General features: G+C 36.8%; 1 long non-coding RNA gene and 1 pseudogene across 2 annotated transcripts in view; both read left to right on the top strand.

Annotated features, from left to right (window-relative positions):
* LOC147584280 (uncharacterized) overlaps window positions 1-22,880 on the top strand; it is a 124,610-nt gene that overhangs the window by 69,609 nt on the left and 32,121 nt on the right. The window lies entirely within an intron of this gene.
* LOC112860560 (small ribosomal subunit protein uS15 pseudogene) lies at window positions 2,468-3,477 on the top strand (annotated as a pseudogene).

A 22,880-nucleotide genomic window follows, 5' to 3' on the forward strand; every position in this document is an offset into this window, starting at 1 on the left:
GGCTCATGAAAGTTACATTGGCTGAACCACAGCAAACTTTTCTAAGTTCCAAAGCCCAGCTTTAAAATTGGACTACAGTGTGTCAAGGCACATGCAACTTGTAATGTCAGGACTAGGTTTTTCTACCCCCTGAGATTAGATGAGGGTTTCTCTAGAGGGATGCTACTGATATATTTGGCTGATGAATACTTTATTATGGGGCTGTCCTATGCATTGAAGGATGTTAGGATGTTTAGCAGCATCCCTGGACCCGTCTTTCTGGCTGCCATTACTCACTAATGATGATACTCAAAAGTGTCTCTTGACAATGCCCTGTAGGGCAAAACTACTGGATTATATTTTTTTAATCTTCTAATTAGGATTTAGGGAAGTCAAAGGCCCTAGAAAAAGCCATGAACTTATACACAATATAGACAAAAAACAGAATTCCCTACAGCCTGGTTGTGTAAGAAAATAAGAGATACCTGCACAAAAGATCTAGTTGGATGGGCCATACAAAACACTTTGGAGTTTCCTTTAGCTCCTGTGACATATGGGAAAGAAGCTTCCTGTTTCCCATCTCCTTCCTTGCTCCTAAATGAGTTCAACCACTGACATCCAGAGTGAAAAATATTGGCTAGAAAAATTCTACAGCCAAGGGCTTGTATAGTAGCCATATGGATAAACTGCTGATCAAGGACCAGAGAAAAGAACGTTGATTGCATCAGAGGCCAAACAGGTGATAACTCTGAGGACCAAGTCATTCTTTCCCCCTGATACAATGACACTACTACACTCAAGAATTAAACATAACATAACAGGAGTGGGAAAAACCAATGATGGATTGAAATTATTTTTCCATGATCTGGATGGCAACTTGATGTAGATAATGGATTTGATAACTTTTAAAAGTGTAATAATTATCTTTCTTTTACATTTGGTTTGTAGTCTGGGGTTTTGGAAAGTGTTCATTCATTCTTAAATATCAGGACCATTAAAAGAAAAGCAGGAACGACAATTTTTGAACTAAAATTCATAAGGCCTGGAGGACATCTGTACCTCAGTGCTGAAGCATAACAACAGAGTAAAGACCAACTATAGAACTTGGATTCCAGCTCCTGATTATGGAAAAGCAGAGCTTGGCGGTCCCCCTGTCATTCAGTATAGAAACCCTAGAGCCTTAGGACCAGGGTCCTTCTCCTCAAATCTGATACTTAGGCCAGCCAGATGTTCATACACTGTCTAGGATGTGTCAGGCAATGGGGCTTGCACACTGGCTGCCGCTTCAACTCTGGAGTTTTCTGCCCTTAAACACTGCACCTCTGTGTGTTTGGTCAGGTGATACATCCTCATTTGTATGACAAATCCGTGCCCCTTGCCATGTCTACTGATGATTGCCTGAAGCATATCTGGACTCATTATGTACTTAGGAGGCTAAATCTAGAACAGCTCCAATACCTTCTCTTCTTCATTTTATTTCCCCAGTACAGTCTGTGCACTTTAGTGAATGGTTCTTGGTTAACTCTTTGATTCTTCCATTTTCTTATTCTATTTATATTGATTTGGCTCCAGGTTACCTTTGACTAGCATAGTGTATGTCTATATCCAAAGTCCTACACAAAACAATCATATATAAGATGAATTTTTCCTTTGAAAAACATATATCACTTATTTGGAGAAAGGAAATGGAGGTGGCTTGGGGTGAGGGCTACGATATTTTTTTTTTTTTTTTTTTTTTTTGCTCTGAGGGCAGCCAGGCAAATGTGAAAGAGGAGTCTGGAAGCAAATGTAGCCGCGAATGGACACCTCCTTAATCTTATGTACTCTGACACTAAAGGTCTGCTTTGGTAAAAATAGCCTGGTAGGGCTGACCCTTGGCTGCCAACTTATGAGGCATCCCTGAGCTGAGGACACACAGAGGAAGGTGAATGGCTTATGATTTCATCCACTTTGCCACAAGACTTTAAGCAGGTGATCCTAGAAAAACTTAAAACACCAAATGAGAAGAAAAATGATTGCTGACATCAATTGTATGTGTTACAGTCATAATCGGTCTCTTGTAAGAAATTTAAGAGGCCGGTATTCTATGATTATTCTCACTTTATGTGGGAAGATTATAAAGCCTGGAGAAGTTAGGTGACTTTGCCTAGATTTGCCAGCAAATACATACCGGGATCAGCGCATGAATTTCGTTTTTCCTATTCTAAACCACACATTTCTAGTTCCCGTCCTAGACTGCTGCTCAAGGGACCGTGGGTCTCAATTTCCACACTTGCTAACGGAGGGATTAGACTTGAAGTGTTCTAGCGTCACTGGCACTCACATGCTATCATTTTCCTGGAGATTTTATAAACAACATTACTCCCATTTAAAACACCTGCAAAAGCACTATTTGTGAGTTTGCCATATGTTTTCAACAGAAAAATTACACTTATTTCTCCATGGAGTAATGTGCAAAGAATTTTTTTTTTGTAGTTTGGTGTTTACGATGAAGTATTTCATATGATTTTATGTTTTTGATATGTCACATTACATCTTAGTAAAGTAGTGGATGAAAAGAAAACAAATCTGTTGGTAAGCAGGCTAAATCTAATCACCTTCTCTCTAGATTATGCACATGGCAAAAAAGAAAACTGTGATGATTGATAGAAGTCATGAGGATCCAAGATTTTCAAGCACCTGAATTATTCATGTTAATGCTTAGATTATTATAACACTTAAGACAAATCAAGTTCACAAAAGCTTGAGAGCATAGACTGGCAAATAATTTTCAAATTTTCAATCCGCTAGCAATATTTTTATAATATTGACATTTAAGTATCATTTTTATTTGGGGATTGTTTGTAAAATTTGGAACAAAGATTTAGAACATTGTGAATGTCATCATTTTATTTGGTTTAAATGCGTTACTGGCTCTCGCTCTACCTGAAATTTTCTAAGAAAAAAAAAAAGTTTTTTTGGTTTGTTTGTTTTTTTAACCACTGCCTGACTGCCTGCCATCGTGAGTCGCGTGCACGCTCCCAGAAGGGGCCTATCCCATTGGGCTCTGCCTTACCGCTGCAGCGTCCCCACCTGGCTAGAGTTCACATCTGACGACGCGAGACAGCAGATCTACAAACTGGGCAAGGAGGACCTGACTCCTTCACAAATCGGTGTGATCCTGTGTGACTCACATCGTGTTGCACAAGTACGTTTTGTGACAGGCACTAACGTGTTGAGAATTCTTAAGTCCGGGGGACTTGCCCCTGATCTTCCTGAGGATCTCTACCATTTGACTAACAAACCTGTTGCTGTTCGAAAGCCTCTTGAGAGGAACAGAAAACATCAGGATGCTAAATTCCGATTGATTCTGATGAGGAGCCGTATTTACCGGTTGGGTCAATATTATAAGACCACGCGAGTCTATCTCACAACTGGAAATGTGAGTCATCCACAGCCTCTGCCTTGGTTGCAGAAATTTGGCTTTGTACTCACGCAATAAAATCACTGTCTAACTAGGAAAAAAAAATGAATATGGAGTTAGATAGATGTACAGGAACTACATTTGTTTTTGATTATTGCAAATAACGATGGATACTTTTAAGTAGGGTAGAGAGTTTTGCATATATGTGTGTGTGTGTATAAACATATGTGTCTATGTGTGTGTGTGTGTGTGTGTGTGTGTGTGTGTAGCTGGTACGCTGAAGAGCTATAACTCATAGAAAGCAATCAGAAGATCAACTATTCTTCTCCATTTCTGCTCATTTATCCCTAATTTATGAAATATGTATCTGCTTATACTCTGGTATGTCTTCTGATGACTTCTGGTAACAAAGAAGAAAACATTCTCAGTTGGGTAATTAATACTAGTAATTAGTGCTAATGGAAATGTTCTGTATTTGCATGTCTAATAAAGGAGTCATGTGTAGTTACTGAGTGCTTGAAATATGGCTAGTGTGAATAATGAACTGAATGTTTAATATAGTTTAATTTTAATTATTTTTTAAAATTTTTTAATGTTTATTTATTTTTGAGAGAGACAGAGCACAAGCAGGGGAGAGGCAGGGAGAGAGGGAGACACAGAATTCAAAGCAGGCTCCAGGCTCTGAGCTGTCAGCACAGAGCCCCACACGGGGCTTGAACTCCTGAACTGCGAGGGCATGACCTCAGCCGAAGTCAGATGCTTAACTGACTGAGTCACCCAGGTGTCCCTAATTTTAGTTATTTTAAATTTGATAGTAAGGTGGCTAATGGCTACTGTATTGAATAGCACAGATTTAGACGAGAGTGAACTTTAAAACCTCCGAACTTTATATCAAAAAGCCTATCTTTCTTTCCCAGTCCAGGACTCTTTCAATTTGGTAGCCTGTGGCAAGGTTGGAAGGTTTGGTTACTTTATGCCTTTATCTTCTCATTTGGCTAGATTCCACCCCATGCCCCAAGAGTCTGTGGTGGGAGAGGCGGCATTAAGGTCGAGGGTGGGGAAGCAGTACATGAGCAAGTGCAGGCAGTCAGGAAGCATTGATGACCTCTGGCTCTGACCAATGTTGACAGCTTCTTTCTGGGCTAGATGATTCATGTTGCTTCCTTTCCTTGAGTGCATTTGAACCTACTGGAAACTGTGCAGTATTCCCTATGACATAAGCAATACATTTTCCTTTAGCAGGACACTTAGGCTCCTTCTCTCCCTCTTTGGAATTCAGTAGTTTTCATTTTACTTTGAAAGAGGGGAGATCACCTCGCTTCTCCACAGTCTTCTTATAGAGGTTTGAACTGGCTCTGAGCCTTGTCCCACAATCTTCACTATGGTCCATGAGAAACAGTCATGTACCCTCCTCCTGGAGGTAAAATACAGCTAGCATCTTCTGCCACCCAGTCTACTTTGTTCCATTTGTTTATTTCTGGTTCATTAGAAACACACATCATTGTGCTTACCTTCAATGGGAATATAGAAAGCTTCTGAAGCTACCTGGCTCTCTCTCTGCTCTCCCCTTCTGTGAGTAACCAGACTTCTCCTATATATATCATATATATAATATATATATATTAATATATATGATATATATATTATATATATATTTATATTTATATATATTAGTGTATGTGTTGTTTTCTTTTAAAGCATGGGGCCAGCTTGAGGCCCTGAGCCCCAAATATTGCACGGGACCACAAATGAAAATCTCCTTGTATGAAGGAGGGGATGCCTCACCTCTGTTCTGGAGGGGGAAGTTGAAAGTCATTTCAAATGGACAGCTCTTTGATGGAGCTCTCCCATTCATATGCAGTGATGATTTATGTCCTCTCCACTTGTTTTTGGGTTGCAGGTGACTGGTCAGCTCAGCCAAGAAGTAAGTCCCTTCCCTTGCAAGTTCTACTTAAGTGATCTAGAGTTTTCACTTTGTAGTTTTAGAACTGCTGACACTTAGTATCTCAAAGGTTTCAGCTAAAACAGGAAGACAAAAAGGTCCCATTTCAAATTGTGTTACTTACATGTGAAATTACATAAGGTATTCTTTGTCCTAAGTATTTTCTGTGCATTAATTCATATCAATGTTTATGGAGCATTAATATATTCAGTTTACAAGTGGGGAAACTAGATGAGATAAATAACTTGCCAAGGTCACACAGATTAGGAAAAAAATGGCAGTAATGGGATTAAAATCTGGAACACAGATTTTTCTCTCCTTAAATTTACACTGTGTACTACTTTTCCTAGGTTACTTCAGCATCAGTTTCTACAATCCCAAAATAATAAATTGTGTTTAGGCGAGTAAATGAAATGTGTATCTATGTACATATTAATATACAGAGGAGAATATTTTATATGCATATATATTGATAAATATATATATATTTCCTTTTTTCTATCTCACACTTTTTTTCTTCTATATTTTCATATATGATAAATTTGAGTGCTGGGGTCAATGTACATACTTGTCTTAGAGAGTAGTGCCTCTATTCTCCAGAAATGCCATTAATAAATTAATGTTGTATTTAACATCTTGGCATCTTAGAATCAAATACAAATCAGAGTAAATGAGCAATTCAAAGACAGATTCTATCAGGGCACCTGAGTGGCTCAGTTGGTTAAGCTTCCGACTTTAGCTCAGGTCATGATCTCACAATTTGTGAGTTCGAGTCCTAATCAGGTTCATGGCTGTGGACACAGAGCTCACTTCAGATCCTCTGTCCCCTCTCTCTATGCCTCTCCCCCACTGATTCTCCCTCTCTCTCTCTCTCTCTCTCCCTCTCTCTCTCTTTCAAAATAAATAAATTAAAAAAAAAAGAGTGTAAGTAACACTACAAGTACACATTCAACCCATTCCTAGTGCAGAAAAAAATAGCAAGGATTAACAAGAAATTAAAAACTTGCGTTCATACTCTGAGAAATGCCGATGGCATAGATCCTTAAAGTTTGATCAGTAAAACAGCAAACACCTTTATAAGTTTCTTTTTAGACATCATGTTTTGAAAATGTGGTTTGAGAGATTTTGAAAGAGAAAGAATATAGAAATAGCTATTGTTATGGTAAAAGTAATTTATCTTGCCATTAAGATATTGATAAATTTAACAAATAGTTAAAAGCATGGTATTGTGTTAGTTGGGACTAATGGTCCTAAACAATGTAAAGGGAGGGGTGCCTGGATGGCTCAGTCGCTTAAGCGTCCCACTCTTGATTTTGGCTTTTGACTCGGGTCATGATGGCACACGAATAGGTTCCTGAGACCAGCCCTGCATTGGGCTCTGCGTTGACAGCATTGAGCCTGCTTGGGATTCTCTCTCTGCCCCTCCCCCTGCTTATTTTCATGCTCACTTTCTCTCTTGCGTGCTCTCTCTCTCTCTCTCTCTCTCAAAATAAATACAAAGAAAACAATGTAAAGGGAAAAAATATTCAAGTTTTTCATCAGGCCTGTGTGAAGATTGATATGTTTGACAAGGGAAGAGATATGTCAACAATCCCTTACATTTTTCATGTTTATTTTAATTTTGCTCTGAATACAGTTACCAGTTCATTAGTTTTATTTGTTGACTTTAAATATGTAAGGAATACAGGAACCTCTTCATTTTAAAGGCATGGATTCCGTACTGTTGCTACAAGAAAAAATAAATCTACATACATGTACTTAAAGGTTGATACTATAAACATGTCAGGATGTATGAAGCTTATTTCACATCTCTATCACGAACTCATCATATCGTATGGGCATGATAAATTTATTAGGTGTGTGCACATAGAACTTTATAAGTGAAATAATGAAATGCCTCATTTTACATATGGGATCTAAGGAAGTTATGTGATTCTCCCAAGTGCGACTGCTAGTTGATAGCACAGCCTAAGAGATGCAGGTAGGATTTCTCTTCCACATACAGAGAAAGAACTTTGAAGATGTCTAGGGAGAGAAATGATATATTCTGGATTATTGTCAGTCTATAACATTATGTCATTTATGCTATGTTTTCTTTTAGCAGAATGTAACTTAAGTAGTTAGACTAGCCAACTACCTACAAAAACAATTGTGGAGTGAACAAATAGTTGAATCCAGGGGAATAGGTATGATTGGTGGTATTCATAAAAAGCATCTGTGTATATTAGATACTTTCGCATATGCAGGATACACACCATTAAGTGTATATATTTTCTGCTGTTAAGCAGAAAAAAATAATTTTCCTTCCTCATTGTTACTTCCTCCCTCCTGGTCCAGGTGATATTTGTCATAATGTTTTTTTTTCTTATCTCTTGGTGTAACCAACCCTCAGTTTCACCCACTGTCTAACCTTTTAGAACACCCAATTAACAGGTCATTTGGTTTATTCTCCAAAATGATTGTTTTTTCCTTGCACCAAAGTGGCTCTGAATATATGCAGGTGTGGGCCTTCATCCTACTAATGCATCTATTTGCTTCCTAAGTTTTGCAGCAGCAGGAGATTCAGTCTACTTACTGAGTAAGAGTTGATGGTGGAGGGTAGCTGGGAGTAGTCAGACTCCATCCACCATTTACTGTCTACTGAATAGTCCCATTTCCTTTCTACTCAAATGAAAGTATAAAACATGGACTGTGCTATACTCAGAAAAATGTGTCTTCTGAGATTTGAAGGCTTTCTGTGTGGGGCGCCTGGGTGGCTCAGTCGGTTAAGCGCCCAACTTCCGCTCAGATCATGATCTCACGGTTCGTGGGTTCAAGCCCAGCGTTGGGCTCTGTGCTGACGGCTCAGAGCCTGGAGCCTGCTTTGGATTCTGTGTCTCCCACTCTCTCTGCCCCTCCCCCTCTCACGCTCCGTCTCTCTCTGACTCTCAAAAATAAAGAAACGTAATAAAAAAAATTGAAGGCTTTCTGTGTTTGAAATGATAGAAGAAAGATGAGGTTAGTGAGATTTGTATGTGCCCATACCACATGCTTTAAAAGATTATTTTAAAAATTGCTAAATTTGCAGTATTCCTGAATCTGGTATTTCACAATGCATTCAAGTTTTCTCTTAAAGGTAATGATAATCTTGAGAAATTTAAAAAGATAGATTTTTGGAAAATACTGTATTTCCTACTTTATATGTTTAATATTTATTCCTATGCCAAAGACTGAGTACCTATGAGTGGAAGGGTCTGGCAGTATGGAGGTGAATAAGAAATGAACACTGACCACAGTGAGTTCACAGTCAAAGGTCTAAAAGAGACAGTGCAGTAGAAAGCTGGGAGGTGTCCCTTCAAACTTATGAGCCTAAAATAGCCATAATCTCTATCATAGCATCTGAGAAGTTTAAAATCGAGTCCTCAAGTATAATCTATTATACTAACATTCATTTTACAGATCAAAAAACATGTGCCACAGAAATTACAATTTCCACTGAATAATTAGCCTATTCCATGTGCTAGGCACAGAGGATACAGCAGAATACAAGATAAAGTGGGTCCTGCTTCACTACTCTTAGTAAATTCAGAATATGGGATGAATGCTATACAAAGGAAGTAAAGAAAACAGAAGGAGCACAGAGATAGACTATTTACCTAGACAGGGAGGGGAGGGTTTGGGGGTACTTACTGGTGGAGGTGAAATTTAAGATGAATCCTGAGAGGGGTGCTGGGGTGGCTCAGTTGCTTGAGCATCTGACTTCAGCTCAGGTCATGATCTCACAATTCCTGGTTTGTAAATTTGAGCCCCATAGAGGGCTCATGCTGTCAGAGCAGAACCACTTCATATCCTCTGTCCCCCTCTTTCTGCCCATCCTCTGCCCATTCTCTCTCTCTCTCTCTCAAAACTAAATAAACATTTTTAAAAAAGAAGAATCCTTAGAGTTGAATAGGAGTCTTCCATTAAATAAAAAAAAGTGATGGCAGGATTTCAGGCTTAGGGACTAACATATGTAGAGACCTCAGAGGCGTTTAGAACTTAATGGGGTGAAAAAAACTGAAAGAAGTTTCTAATTGCTGTATAGTAAAGGGTGTTCCTGAAATGAGGTGTGAGCTCTCAGATCAGGGCTCTGAGATATCATTCAGGGCAGTGAAGGACTTTCAAAACAACTTTAAGCTAGAAGGTGACATGGTCACATTTGCCTTTTAAAATGCCATTTTTTTTTTTTTCATAAAGTGGATGGGAGATTGGTAACATAATAGGAGGACAGACCTACTAGCAAGTAATTGCAGTCTTCCAAATGAAAGATGATAGGAACATGAATAAGATTAGTGAAAGTGAGCAGAGGGACCAAAAGAATGGATCTGAAAGCTCTTTGGGAGGTTGAATTGGAAGTATTCAGTGGCTGAACGGAAGTACAATGTGTGAGAGAAAGAGTCAAGGAAAACCCCTGTTGTCTAGCTGGTCCCAGACAGTAGCAAGGAGAGACTGATTTCAGTGAGACGGGAATTCAACAGTTCAGTGGTAGTATGTTAAGTTTAAAGAAACTGCGGAACATCTAAGAAATGTGGAGGAGGCAATTAGATAAATTGCTCTAAGCCTCAAGAGAGATTCGGGCTGGCCAGTCTTCCAAGGGCTTCCTTGGGCTTCTTCAAGCAGCTAATGCTTATTCATCATTTAAGATGGCACTTGTTGGAATGAGCACTGGGTGTTGTATGGAAACAAATTTGATAATAAATTATATTAAAAAGAAAATTCAGATCGTGGATTATCTCTTTAATGCCTCAGCTGATCCCATCTGACATTATTTCAATAGCAGTGATGTTTGTCATGGCCTTCATTACCTTTGATAGTTGTTTATTTTCTCTTAGTACAAAATTGATAGCCTCAAGGAAATGAGAAAGATTTGTTACTCCATCTTGCTCACTTCTTTGAAGACAGCAGTAACACCTCATTGGGACCATCCTTAATGTCTGGAACAATTCCAGACACATCGTAGGCAACTGTAGTAAATGTGCTTTGGCTTGAGTGTTACTGACTAAAGCAGTGTTGCTGTCTACGTAAGCAATATAATTTAGGCTGGATTCAGATTGTTCAAGGTCTTGTATGCTAAGTCAAGAGTTTGGATTTATCGTTTTCATTTTGACTACCACTCTAATTGTTAATGTCTAAGAGAGTTATTTTATGATGATTTATGTGCAGTTTAGTGGACATTTATTCTTATTCTCATGAATGTCAGATAAGAATTATGTGTAACCTTGGAAGTTACCATGTTCCTTATTCAAATGGTTAATAAGTCAAGGCATCGGATTCTATTTGCTTTTGCTAAGCTAATGTCACCTTTTTTTCAGCTTTTCTGACAAGAGAACAAAAAGCAAAGAGCCTTGCCCTTGCCTTGGTATTCTGGAAAACTGGGGTCTGTTTTGGGCCTGCCATTTAATTTATATATATATATAAATTATAAATTATATACCTATATAAATATAAATTATATAAATATACACATATTTGCATATATGTATTTGCATTTTAATCACTTCATCTGTAAAATTTGGTGGTTGGATTAAATAATATCTAAATTCACTAAGGCTAAAATACCTAGTAAGATAATACCTAAAGTCCATTAGGCCAAATCACTCAATATCTCTTTGCTAAATCAAATTGTGTTCTTTTTGGTCCTAAGTTAGATTTCTTATGTTTAAACTTTGATTAATATGAACTATTTTAGACAGGCTTTTTAATCAGAAGCAAACTGAACTCCTTCAATAAAATCTCCACCAAAAGCACTAATTATAATGATTACTTATCAAAGTTACTACAGATAGGTTTTAAAAGATTCACTTTATACTTCTGTTTGAAAAATTCTGTTAATATGCGTCTGAATAAGGCAAGGGTTTACAGTCGTAATTGAGAAATTCAAAATGAATATGAGCTCATTTGATAGATTGCCAAATGAATATTAATTTTTATACTTGTGCCATGTATTTTCCCATGTTTAATTGAGGGAATGATAACAGAGCATTGTAGCAATTCCATTATTGCAAGTGGGGTGCGTTGTGAATTAATCATGGGGATGACACGAAGTTGTTACTATCTACAGCTCAATTGTCAGGTGAAACGCCTATCAAAATGGTGTCATTTCAGCATCTCTAAGATAAAAAGGATTTCAGTAGTCTTTTTTGAAAATTAAGTAGTTACCATGTTTTGTACACTACACGCAAATGCAAATAGTAATAATATTTTAACTATTTTGTTATAATTTCTTAAGTTATTTGGATTTATTTTATAGAAAAATTAGCCTATCCCAATGCTGTGATGAGGAGCAATCTAAAACTGTAGCACCTGACCACACTTGAAATATGGCTGGTGTTCTGGAAAAACTAAATTTCTAATTTTATGTCATTTTACTTCATATAAATTTTAAATAGCCACCTATGGCTAGTGGTCACTCTGTTGAGTAGCACAGGTCCAGAGAGTGAGAACCATTTGTCTTATATACATTTTTTTTTTTCAACGTTTATTTATTTGTGGGACAGAGAGAGACAGAGCATGAACGGGGGAGGGGCAGAGAGAGAGGGAGACACAGAATCTGAAGCAGGCTGCAGGCTCTGAGCCATCAGCCCAGAGCCCGATGCGGGGCTCGAACTCACGGACCGCGAGATCGTGACCTGGCTGAAGTCGGACGCTTAACCGACTGTGCCACCCAGGTGCCCCATTTTTAATTCTTATTTTTAATGAAACTTTTTCATAGTTCTTCAAGTAATACATACATGTTTAAACCTAAATGACAGTACACATTTCATCATTGTTAATTTTATAGTATAGTCCTAAAATAGGATATCTTATTTGGAGCCAGCGTCTAAAAGACAGCAGATAACTTTCATTTGTGCTCTTTGTATTTGCATTCATGCCTTTTAGCAGCGTTAAAATACCAATTTACTCCCTGTGTAGCCTGTTCTTGATTTTTAAAGATATTCTCAAGCTTGCTCATTGTTAAGATTAAATACCAGGCTCTTCTCACTCTCCTTTGCCAAAGAAACTTTAATTCACACACACCCACACAACTCTTTCTTTTGCACAGAGACTAGCTTAGACCGTATAGTGACCTAAAGGAGGCTGGACCTCCTTCCAAAAGGGAAAGCTGGCTAAATTTGTATAAAACCATGCCCTTAGGCAGCCTTCTCAGGCAATGGGAGAATTCTGCCACTCTTTTCCCCAACCAAGATGAAGCACAAGACGTAGTGAGTGGTTTACTGCACAGGCCAATGTGTGATTACACTCTGCAGTTCTCAGGGCCTGAATTCCAATGCCTGCATAAAGGGAGAAAATGTCTATTCTTTTGTACTAATGAATTTTGTACTAATGAAGTAATATTCCAAAGTTGTACTCTTTAAAATGATCCCACATATCCACTTTGTATGAAATCATCCTTTTACAGCAGTGAAGGGGAGAGAGGTTCTAACAATCTGGGTGTGTTGAAAAATGACTCCCAAAGATTGAACCATTCTGTTTTCTTGGGTAGTGATACTTGGGACAATTCTATACATAGACACTGGAATAGTCTTCATAAATCACTGCTTTGATCCTGTTACTTCGTTGCTCAAGAAGTTTCATTCTCCTCTGCTCCATTTGCTTAGAACAACCACCTCCGGAGTTTTTAATCATGCATTTGTGGCTAGAAAAAAAAAAAAAATTGAACATACATCCATATGTATATTTACTTCCAAATTATACACATATAGCTGCTGGATATGTGCACTATATTGCAAGTTTTGTCTATCATATTATTTTTATGTTTAGGAAAATAGACATTTTAAAAAGTCTGTTCTTATATTTGCTTATTCACTGATTCCTCATTTACAAATGGGACATACCTCATTTTTTATTTTTAAAAAAAATTTTTTTTCAACATTTATTTATTTTTGGGACAGAGAGAGACAGAGCATGAACGGGGGAGGGGCAGAGAGAGAGGGAGACACAGAATCGGAAACAGGCTCCAGGCTCTGAGCCATCAGCCAAGAGCCTGACGCGGGGCTCGAACTCACAGACCGCAAGATCGTGACCTGGCTGAAGTAGGATGCTTAACCGACTGTGCCACCCAGGTGCCCCCATACCTCATTTTTTAAAGATCACTGCCTTAGAGAATAAAGTCTAAACTTCCCATCCTGGTCTTCCAGGTCTTCCAGAAAAAGATGGCTCATCTTTTTCTTCTAATTTTTTACTGCTTCTTTCTATGACCCTTCTGTACTATACTAACCATTTTCAAATTCTTTTTGAGTTGAATTTTTTTGTGTTTGTAGATTTTTTAACTATTAAAATAATATCAATAAAAATATCTAAGTAGAAAAATTATTGGGGTACCTGGGTGGCTCAGTCGGTTAAGCGTCCGACTTCAGCTCGGGTCATGATCTCACAGATCTCACGGTTTGTGAGTTCGAGCCCGCGTGGGGCTTTGTGCTGACAGCTCAGTCTGGAGCCTGCTTCAGATTCTGTGTTTCCCTTTCTCCCTGTGTCTCCCTCACTCACTTTCTCTCTCTCTCTCTCAAAAATAAACATTTAAAAAAGGTAGAAAAATTATTGAATATCTTTAAGGTTGCAACTGTGTTGCAAATATAATTCGGAACTCTGGATAAACCTCCTTAGCTACTTTAAGGATACATTTGAAGCCCTTATTCACTACTGATTGAGAATTTTGCACTCTGAACTTTTAATTTTGTCAATATTCTACCTTATTTTCCAACAAATCCTCCTTTCTCTCTTCCTTCTCCTCTTCCTCCATCTTTCATTTCTTAATTTAGATGTATGCATATCACTCATTAATAATTTAAAAGTAGCGACTCCTGGGCGGTTTAGTCACTTAAGTGTCCAAATCTTGATATCATCATAGGTCATGATCTCACAGTTCCTGAGATCGAGACCCCTGTCCGGCTCTGTGCTGACAGCTTTTCTTTCTTTCTTTCTTTCTTTCTTTCTTTCTTTCTTTCTTTCTTTCTTTCTTTCTTTCTTTCTTTCTTTTTCTTTCTTTCTTTCTTTCTTTCTTTCTTTCTTTCTTTCTTTCTCTCGCTCTCTCTCTCTCTCTCAAAATAAATTCAAAAGTAAAAATAAAAACATAAAATAAAATTTTAAAGTAAATATTCTACTACTGCACATATTAACCAGCAGCAATTAAATGCCAGAAAGATTAGCTTGGCATATTCTCACATCATAGAATCAGCAAAATTTGTACAATAGCAAGTGAAAAGTGATATGCCATATTATGAGAATATTATGATTTACATACTGTATTGTAAACTTTGCTTATTTTGGAAAACGTGAGCAGTTAGATATTTCAGTGATATTTTTAGATATTTTTAGGAAAACATGTGAGCAGCTAGATATTTTAGTGATTTAACTAAAACCATTGATCGACTAGAAATAATGTAAAAGTTCTTGATCATTTAAATTAAGAAAATCCTATAAATTTCAGGTGAGTCATTAAAATCATCATTTTTATAACTACAATTCTTTGTGAATATAGTTTCTTTCCTTTTTTTAAAGTAAAACAAATGCAGAAATAAATCAGGGACTTCTTCTACCGCTATGATGCAATAACAGGGACAGGGTTTACTCTCTTACCGTATAGACCAAGAAATCTGATCAAAATATATGAGATCATGATCTGAGCTGAGGTTGGACGCTTAACTGACTGAGCCATTCAGATGCCCCAGAATCAGTTCCATTTTGAGGCAGTTTCCATTTTGTATATTCTCAACCTGTAGAGAAGTTGTTTCCTTTTAATTTTTTTGATGTTTATTTATTTTGAGAGAGAGATAGAGAGTGAGCAGGGGAGGGAGAGAGAATGAGGGAGACACAGAATCCGAAGCAGGTTCCAGGCACTAAGCTGTCAGCACAGAGCCTGATACGGGGCTCGAACCCATGAAGTGTCAGATCATGACCTGAACCAAAGTTGAAAGCTTAACTGGCTGAGCCACCCAGGCACCCCAACCTGTAGAGAAGTTTCAAGTAACACGTTAAAATTTAATCACAGCTATATTTTAAGGAACACACTAAAAGTAAATGCTTGTTAAAAGTAAATGCTAGCTGTGACTTGTCTCCACTTCAAATGTAAGCTGTATATATCACATCCCATGATATATACCACATGATATCATGTGGACATACATGACATATGTATTAGACTTTTGACCAAAGAGAAAGTTCTTATAATTGTTGTACCACAGTCTTAGGAGTATTCCGTCATGTGTGCAGATTAAAATAAGAGAGAAAATAATAGTCTTATCTATAATATTTTAGATTTTTATTAGAAGGTACTGCTGTATCCCTAAGTAATTAAAATTCATTCAACATAACTTAAAATCACTGGCAAAAGGAAAAACTATAGTAGAATTAACAAAATCCATAGAATCTTATTCTGTAGAAGAGGGGAGGTGGCAGGTTTGAGGTAAATTCCTCAGTTTTTCCTAGAGGAAGGTGAACTGATTTGGTCTAACAATGATAAATCAAGAAAGGCCCGTTTATAGAATTGTGGTAGGACTGACCGTATTGTTCCTGGGAGTGGGACCAGAGGTCATGTGAAAGAGTTTCAAATTCCATGATCCTGTCCATCACAACTTGAATGACCCCTCGTCTCTCTACAGGTGCAAATGTGCATTTTCAACCATTCAACTATTCGTTTTTACACAGTTTTAATGAGATGCCTGCCCTCAGAAGTAGCAGGAGGCCTTGAATTGTAGGTTTTAACTAATAAATGTTCTTCATTCATTGGTGAAATCTTTGAGTGACATGCAAAATCATCGAGGTTTGAACAAAGCTTGGAAAGGTTGCATCCAGTTACTTTCCACTCTTTACCTATAAACAGAGACAGCAGAAGACGTGAAGGAAGCATCACTAGACGCCACATTAGCATAACTCTTCTTGAAACCCATATTCCTTATCATTGCCTCAAGTCATTGTTAAAACTCTGATTCTTAATACAGAATCTATTGAAAGCCAGCCAAAATGGAGTAAAATAAATTGACTTATATCATACCTCTTTCCCCTAAGTCCACCTGCTATGATCCTTGATCCTGGGATCACATCTTACTACTCTGGATGTATTATTTATCCAATAGTACCAAGAGTAATTTTTTAAGTCAACTATTATATGCACATCTAGGCATTCTGGCAGCTTGAGGGAGTATGAACAATAAAATACATAATACACAGAATTCTCATTATACAAGTTCACTAATCTATTTTCTTCACCTGCCGATTAACAGTATTATTGCAACTTAATGTGGATCCAAACAATTCTTTTAAGGAATGAGAACGTCATCTTTGAGCTCATGCAATAACCAGAAATTTAGCATCTAAATGCAAGTCCTTTTACCGCCAGTGTGTTGCCGTGCCATAATCATTCTACCACCGTTGGCAAGCCTTTTTAAAGAATCAGTGACCCATCGCTAGGTGTGTGCAACACTATTATTTAACACTGTGAAATTCTGTCTGCCAGACGGTGCCATAGGGAAACATTGTCACTGGCAGGTGGCTGGTTTTCCTTGATGCTGCGATACCTATTTCTGGCGAGGATGCATTGCCCTCCTTATTTTGTGATTCCTTTTCCCTAGGAAAAACTGTCTTCCCAAGAGCCTTTCCCCATATCACGGACCAGAGTTCACTTCTGTCAGTCCTCAGGTTGATAGCCCATCAGAGTAATGTCCAAACATAAGAAATTGTGATAATTAAACTTATTTTTTTTTCTTTACACAGAATAACTAATTGTAAAATTTGGCAGTCAGCCTGCCATTTGAAAGTGAAGAAAACATCTTGTTTTAACATCTGAGCAGGGATTTTTTTTTGTAATCTGTAAACAATGGGACCATATGTAGTGTGACGGGAAACATGAAGGCTGTGATAGAACATCATTGAAGGAACCTTGTGTTTAATCACTGTGCTTTGATTCACTGAAATAGAAATTAGCTTAAGTCTTGGGTTTTATCATGATTTTAAAGAGATGCTTTTTCTTAAAATATCAGATAACACCAACAACTTACCAAGTCATTACTGTGATAAGGCAAAGGAATTCCAATTTTTAAAATGTAAATTTATTTTTAAGGCACCTAAACAGGTAACAGATGTAGTCATGGGCTTTTAAGAGCCTTTGTTTTGGCCAGCAATCCATGTCAGGGATACAAAGAATCTCTACACAATATGGTTCAGCTCTTAGAAAGTTATTTTTTTTTCCTAAATAAATCCTGTTGTTGAAACTACATCAAAACAAAATCTTACCTCTGATTAAATTAAAATTTTTAAAAATGAAATTTTATCCTCTCCTAAATTTTAGCTTATTATGTAACATGAATAAGTCAACTATGGTATTAAAAAAGAGTAATTGTTGGGGCACCTAAGTGGCTTGTCAGTTATGCGTCTGACTGCTGATCAGGTCATGATTTCACAGTTCGTGAGTTCGAGCCCCATGTTGGGCTCTGTGCTGACAGCTTGGAGCCTGGACCTGCTTTGGATTTCTGTGTCTCCCTCTCTCCCTCTGCCCCTCCCCTGCTCGCACTCTGTCTCCCCCTTTTTTTCTCAAAAATAAATTAACACTAAAAACTAATTAAAAAAAAGAGTAATTATTGACATTCAATGGGTAACAGTTTAAGTCCTTACGTTTTATGAAGGGTTATTACATACCATGGTTAATTTCTTTACACTCACTTGACCATACTTAAAGAAAAATAAAATGATCAAGAGAATTTTGCCATCATTACAATGGCAGCAATCTGTAAAACTGTATAAAATGGAAATGTGTTTGAAGCAGGGAAAGAGCTTAGTCCTCTACCTGACTTGCCTGTAGCTAGACTTCAGGTTTTGTACAAATGACTTTCTTTCTGTATACCTTGGTGTCCTTTTCCCAAAATTCAATGGTTGGATCAGATGAGTGATATTTAAAGGCAGAGGGGATGAGTCAAACCAGAATCACTTGAAGAACTTCTGCTAAATGCTTCTGGGAGTAAAGGGTCTGTTTTTACTTCCTCTCCTTCTGACCTGCACCCCTCCACCCTGTGCCACAAAATAACTGCAGGGTGAGTTACTCTTGCCAATAAGAAGTATGTCCTATCTGACATACTGTAGACCCAGAGTATCACTCGATCGTCTATTGAAGATTTAAAAGCATCTCATTATTGGAGGTGCTGTATCTCCTATTTTTTACCCTAGGCCCAAATGTTTCTGACTTGATAAAGTTTTGATTGTTATCATTTTGATAATTTTGAATATTTTATTGGGTCATTTTCTCACATGAAATTTAAACAGGAAGAACAAATGTACTGATGTTTTGCCATGCGCTCCTGTATGTCTCCACTGGCTTCCAACTTCAGTGTTTTCTGGAAAGCTGCACTTACAGGTCTCAGCCAGCAAGCTGACAAAGGAGTGTTCCATTTCTCTCCTGTAAAAGTTGTACTTACCTTGTTTTCATAAAACCAACCTCCGTTTCCAAGGAAACAAGAACAAAAAGGCAGTTGGCAGCTAGCATCTGGGACTTAGAAGAACTCTCACATGTCAATTTCAACTGCTGGCTGCTGGCTCAAACCTAAAAATGTGGAGTATTAAAATCACCTTCAGATTTTTAACACACAAAAGAAGAGTAAGTCATTTTTTTCTTAATTTTTTAAATAACTGGGTTTAATAGCAATTCATTTAAACAATCCCTTGAAACAATATGATTAATTAAATGATTGTAAATGCTAGACATATCTCAATAGGACTCAAGCTTTATTTTAAAACAGTAGGCACATTACATTACAGGAATCTTTTTTCAATTTTATACCATTTCTCTTCACCACTTCTCTCTTTATACTTAAATTACATTGTCTTCCTCTTTCTTACTGCTCTCTTTGCACCCAACTCCTTCCTTTTTTTTTTTTTTTTTTTTTTTTTTTTTAGCTCATGTGCAAAATATACAGCTATCTTGTGTATTATCCATGCAGATTTTTGGGGGGGGGGGGGGGTGGGTGTGTACTTGAGGGTTTACCACAGTCCTTACCTTTCCACAGTCTCCAGGGCTTCTTCCTTCATGATTCCTGGATTCATTTGAGTCTTTAGATACCTGCTGAAAGACAAAACTGGCTGGAATTTTTTCACGGGGGCCAGAAACTTGTGGCAATACTTTAGGCATTTAGACATTCCTAAGAAGTGATTAATAATTACCAGGAAAATGAAGTTTCAAATTGAGACCTATACTCCACATTGGGTTTTGTTACCTTATATTATTCTCTTTGGTTGCCATCTTCAAGTTAAAAATGTAGGTCTTCTAGAATTTTCCTCTTTTGATTTTTTTTTTTTTTGTACTTTTATGGTACATCCGGTCCTTTGTAGTATATCAGGCCCTTTGAACTTGAGGATGCCAGTGGATGGATGTTTGTAGGTAAAAATTTGTGGAAAACTATACAGGCAGGTATTAAATTGATCAGATTTGCAGTGTGGATTCCTCATGTCATTACTTTTTATTAGTAGCCTATTTGTAAAATTTATCAATCATCTCCATGTCAGACTCTTAGAAGTAAATATGGTTTCTTTCCCACAAAAGTATAGAAAATATCAAAATGATAAATTTAGGTAGAAGCTTTATCAATTGTCACTTTTTATTTTTCTATTCCAAGCTATTGATATTTATAATCCTTTATTTTTTTATTGGTACAATATCCTAGAAATTATACTTCTCATTTGCAAATTCAGATAATATCTAATGTTTTTCCTTTTTTGGTGGTGCATATAGAAAACTCATTTTTTTAAATTTTGTTTAATGTTTATTTTTGAGACAGAGACAAAGACCAAGCAGGGGAGGGGTAGAGAGAGAGAGGGAGACACAGAATCCAAAGCAGGCTCTGGGCTCTGAGCTGTCAGAACAGAGTCCGACGCGGGGCTTGAACCCATGAACCGTGAGATCATGACCTGAGCCGAAGTCGGCGGCTCAACCGACTGAGCCACCCAGGCGCCCCAGAAATCTCATGTTTAAGATCTTTTGATACCATTAACTACCATTTCATAAGAGAGAAATGACCCCGCTTGCTTGTATACTATAATAAAAGGTATATAAGCAATAGTTTATAAAATATTAACACATCATGTTGTGAATGATAAAATTAATCTCTTGAATTTAAGAAATCTCCAAACTAGGAAAAAATTGCAAACTTTACCAAATTTAAACAATGAAACTGAACAAATATTACTGTCATTAGGTTTTGTTTTTTGTTTTTTTTTTTAGTTTGAGTTATAATTTGGGCACCCTAAAAATTCACCATTATGAAGTGTACAATTCCATAGTTTTCATGTACTCACAATGTTGTACAACTGTTACCACCATATAATTTTAGAACCTGTTGTCACCATAAAAAGAAATCCCACACCCTTTGCAGCCACTGTCCATTATCTCCCTCTCTTCTCTGACAATGACTCATCTACATTTTGTTTCTGTGTATTTGCTTCTTCTGGACACTTCATATAATGGAATCCCATTTGACCTTTTGTTCTTGGCTTTTTTCATTAAGCATGATATTTTCAAGGTTAATTCAAGATACAGCATATATCAGTGTTTCAATCCTTTTTATGTCAAATAATATTCTTTTGCATGGGTGTAACACATTATATTATCCATTTAACAGCTGATTCAAGTTTCTGTTGTTTGTATTTTTGACTATTACGAATCATTCTGCTATCAACATTCATTACACTTTTGTATGAACATATGTTTTCATTTCTCTTGGGTATATACATAGGAGTGGAATCCCTGAATCCTATAATAATTCCAAAATAGTAGTTACATTGAAATAATATCGGCTGCCTTATAATATTGTATATGGGACAAAAGGCAGAATCGTATATAATTTTAATCACATAAAATGAGATTTTTGTTTTATTTTTTCACATAAAATTGTTTTTAAAAGTTCATCAAGTAAAACAAAAAGTAAGGAGATACTTAGGTCAATTTAATTTGTTGGTGGAGTGGCATATCTGTGTTTTTATTTCTATAATGAGACTTTAGTAAAAAAGAATTTAACGTGACATATTACTCAAATGTTAGTCATATTAATTCCATTTTAAACTTCAAGAAAATACCTATCCAAAAGTGGGCTCAAAATAGATACTATGTAACCTAATAATCACAATATGTCAGTAACTGTGAACAAATATCTTGATTCATAAATAACATGAGTGAAGATTTTTTTAAATAAACTGATGTACAAAATGTTTACTAAGAAAATACTTCCATTTATTTTCTATTATTCATTCTTAACATACTTCATTACTGCTATAATGCTTCAGATCTACTCTTATTTCATTCAAAGAACTAGTTTAGCCTAGTATTTTTACTTGTGTCTTTTTCTGTAATTATAACATGTAATTGAGTGGAGTTTCAGACTTACAAACTTCCAGGCTGAAGTCTTCTATCTATATAATGTACGTGTGTGTGTGTGTATTTGTGTGCATGTGTTTTGTCCATCTTTCTCTTTATATTTATAAAAACTTTATAAAAATGAACATCTCCATTATGTAGTGACATTTACAGGTGTTCAGAAATTTAATTCAATTTGTACAAAAAAATCCTATTTTAATTTAATTTTCTTTCTTGAAAGAGATAGTAATACGTTCACATTTAAAAAATCCAACTGGCCTTTAGTTTATAAGGAATTTCATTCACACATTTTTATCATCATTTATTGAACATGGCACATAATAATTAAAGACTTTTAAAATAATAGGCTGAGGGGCACCTGGGTGGCTCAATCGGTTAAGTGTCTGACTTAGCTCAGGTCATGATCTCGCGTTTCCTGAGTCTGAGTCCCACATTGGCTCTGTGCTGGCAGCTGGACCCTGGAATCTGCTTTGGATTCTGAGTCTCCCTCTTTCTCTGACTCTTCCCTACACGTGCTCTCTCTCTCTCTCTCTCTCTCTCTCTCTCAAAAATAAATAAACATTAAAAAATTTTTAAAAATATGCTGGAAGAAGATGTCCACTTTTAGAAACAGAAACAAAAAGAGTTACGTGGATTGTCTAATGCTACATCATCTTCTGGGAAATACTGACTTTCTTTCAGAGAACCTCTCCTTTCTTAATGTTCATTAGTCTTTTTCTCTTCCTAATAATGCTCACTTCCCTTTTCTCAGTCTCCCCTGCTGTCTTTCACTTATTGTTTCCTTTTCAGTCATCCAATTATCCATCAAGTTACTTTCCCAGGTAAATACTTTCTTACCTGGTCCAGCTCAGAGCACTTAGTCATTCTCAATCAATTCAACTCACATTTACTGAGTGCTACTTTGTCCCTGTCTCTGTGTGAGGAGTTCCAGGATACAGAGAAAAAAAAGGCTGGTAATGAAGAAATCCAAATAAGACTTATTCTTGCCTTACAGTAAATATATACATACACAAAATGGGAGAAGATAAGGATATGAGACAACAGTGTTTTTCTGAAGACAAGTAAGATACATGCAAGGATGAGGAGGCAATTAAGGGAAGATTGAGAATAGTGTGAGAGAAGTAAATCACAGAGGTGTGAATATCCTAATGTATCTTAAAGTGTATCCTAGAGAGATCCCATTTTAT

Source organism: Puma concolor, chromosome A1, assembly GCF_028749965.1.
Source record: "Puma concolor isolate L17-30 chromosome A1, mPumCon1.1.hap2, whole genome shotgun sequence".
Lineage (NCBI taxonomy): Eukaryota > Metazoa > Chordata > Mammalia > Carnivora > Felidae > Puma > Puma concolor.